The sequence below is a fragment of the Odocoileus virginianus genome, chromosome 32 (genome assembly GCF_023699985.2).
Source record: "Odocoileus virginianus isolate 20LAN1187 ecotype Illinois chromosome 32, Ovbor_1.2, whole genome shotgun sequence".
Taxonomy (NCBI): domain Eukaryota; kingdom Metazoa; phylum Chordata; class Mammalia; order Artiodactyla; family Cervidae; genus Odocoileus; species Odocoileus virginianus.
The window spans coordinates 6,832,193-6,835,006 of NC_069705.1; the positions used below are offsets into that span (position 1 = coordinate 6,832,193).

Here is a 2,814-nt window from a genome sequence, read left to right on the forward strand (position 1 = left end):
TGTTACAAATCTGCTAGACCTCAAGATGAGTTTTATTTTATTAAAAAAGACAGCAGCTTTTCTAACACCTGATGACATTCATGAAGACCAACAGCACCATTCTGAAACAATGAGAATGCTGTTACTCAAAGCATTTCCAGAACTTCAGACAGATTTTACAAATCACACAAAAATAATCAATGAGGGACTTCCCCTGCGGGCCAGTGGTTAAGGCTCTGTGATTCCAATGCAGGGGGCGCTGGTTCAATCCCTGGTCAGGGAACTAAATCCCACACGCTGCAGGGTGCAGGTGGTAAAAAAAAACACCACCAAAATCACCCAAATAGAAAAAAAATCAATTATATTGTTGCATAATTAAACATACTAATTTCTACTGTTATACCGTTCCATTAGGAAAGTTAAAGCTTTTCCATTGGCAGCTAACGGCTTTCATGGTGATTTCCAGCTTTGGTTTTGGCCCTTCCTAGTCTTGCCCTGGGCTTTTTTGTTGATCTGACTCTGGAGGCCTCCAGTTCTCCACTGATGGACTGTATGAAAAAAAAAGAGAAGGAAAGAATAGAATGGAGCATAGAGGAGCAAGATCTGTAAGCAGTCATTGTACCAACATATCTCATACAAAAACGAGACAAGAATGAACACATCAGAGAACTTCTAAACTGGGAGGAAGGCAGAGAATTGACACATTTTTCTTTCCGGTCACAGTGTTATACTAGATGTGTTGACAGCAATGGATTCTAACAGGTCCTCCCCACAGAATCTACCTACCTAGAAGCCAATGGGTTGTGGATGATCAGTTCTTCAGTTTTCCTTTCTGATTAAGTGAAATTTCCTCACTCAGCTAATAATCAACCTCTGGAACCTAAATAGTATGTTTGCGGTCTCTGCAGTAAGAAGTTTACTGATTAGATAATTATGTTACCCATCAATTACTGTTTCTAAACCAACTAGGACTGCCAAATGACAATGAGAATTGCAAGCACATGAGTTCAGATGTTCCTAGAATACCAATTATATTAAATGATTAATCAATTTCTGTGGGTGGGGGCAGTGAATTGCCCTTTTCCAGGATTTGAGAGTGAGCTATGAAGTGTGTGTTTTAGCTGCTTCATTAAATTTGAGTGCTTTGATGATGTGTTTTAAAGGTACAGGTTAACTATGCCACCTTTGCAGCAGATTTTTTAGGAAACTTGATCAGTGTTTCCTAGCAGGCTCTAAATTTATTTTTCCCATATGAAGATGGTTGAAAACTATATGTATACTGATTATTTTCACTGCAACACAAATAACAGCAGCTAAAAATCTATGAACAAGCTAAACAACCAACGTTCCCAAGGCTGAACTGGAGGATGATGGTGGAGAAAGGATTCCTGGGTAAAAACTACCACTTTCGGTGAGTCTCTGTGGGGTGGTCAAGGCACAGCTGGTGGTATGTAGATATAGCATGTCACCTCACTGCTGGGTATGTCAGGCTGTGTGATGTTTCTAAGACAAAACCAAATAATGCATATTTTTCTCCAAATGGTGGATATTTGTAAAAGCTCAACTGTTCACAAATATTCAGTTCTCTCTCTGACCTGGTGAAATCTCACTTCCCCACATTGAACTCACTTAGAGCCATGGAACTTGCTTCCGACGACTTCCTGAGAAAAGGCTCTGAAGCTGGGGCACGCTGTACCATGCTGCCTTCGCCCTTTGCCGTGGACAGCTGGCGATGCGCTGCAGGGGCTGTTCCAGCAGCCTGGTTTCTGGGATGAGGACCATGACCAGCCCTCCATGAACATGTAGGGTCTGTTCAAGAAATAAACCTTTAGAGGACTCGAAAAAGAAAAAAAAAAAAAAGAAAGAAATAAACCTTTATAATTTTAAGCCACTGAGATGTAGAAGTTGTTACCTGACTGATGCAATATACCTTACTAATTTCCCTTAGGGATGTCAGAATCTGGAGGTGGAAGGAAAGCTTAGAATTCAAAGGGTAAAACAAACAGTTGCACTTTTGAGAACTTATTCTACATAAGTGAAGTGAAAGTAGCTCCAACTCTTTGGGACCCCATGGTCTATACAGTCCGTGGAATTCTCCAGGCCAGAATACTAGAGTGGGTAGCCTTTCCCTTCTCCAGAGGATCTTCCCAACCCAGGAATCGAACCCAGGTCTCCCGCACTGCAGGCGGATTCTTTACCTGCTAAGCCACCAGGGGAGCTCAAGAATACTGGAGTGGGCAGCCTAGCCCTCTATAGCAGATCTTCCCAACCCAGGAATCGAACCTGGGTCTCCTGCATTGCAGGCGGATTCTCTACCAACTGAGCTATCAGGAAAGCTCATTCTACATAAAGTCACCTTTAACAAACTTAAGAGCAGAGAAATGAAACGTAGCAACAGTAAGGTAGCAGCCACCCTACAATTCATTTAACATAGCATGGTACTTAAAGGTGTATGGATTTTAATAGAAAAACGGCCAAAGGATTACAATAGAAAGTCACCGTAAGACAAACTAAGACAAATATAAAAAGCAGGCTCGACTTCCTGAATTCGTCAGGGCCAAACAGGGCTATGCTGTCATAAGAAAAAGTGCAGATAACAGTAGCTTAATGCAACAAAGCTTGCTGGTTTGCGCAGGCTGATGGGGTTGAGCAGCTTTTTCTACCATTTTCTAGCTAGGAGATCAGAATCACTGGCCTTCATTGACTTACCAGCTCTTGATTGCCTTGGAAGGAGATGTGTCATTTGTTTTCAAGTATTGGCAAGAACATCATTAAGACCTGAAGTACAAGGCAGTGGGTGAAACATAGCTCAGCTGTACGCCCAGGAAAGAGCTA

General features: G+C 41.9%; 1 long non-coding RNA gene across 1 annotated transcript; it reads right to left on the bottom strand.

Moving 5' to 3' along the window:
- Positions 1-323: 323 nt before the first annotated feature.
- LOC139032644 (uncharacterized) lies at positions 324-2,007 on the bottom strand. The gene is made up of 2 exons (XR_011485224.1): positions 1,609-2,007; positions 324-527 (listed from the first exon to the last, which is right to left on the bottom strand). It is a non-coding gene; the product is annotated as an uncharacterized lncRNA (long non-coding RNA).
- Between the last annotated feature and the right edge of the window lie 807 nt (positions 2,008-2,814).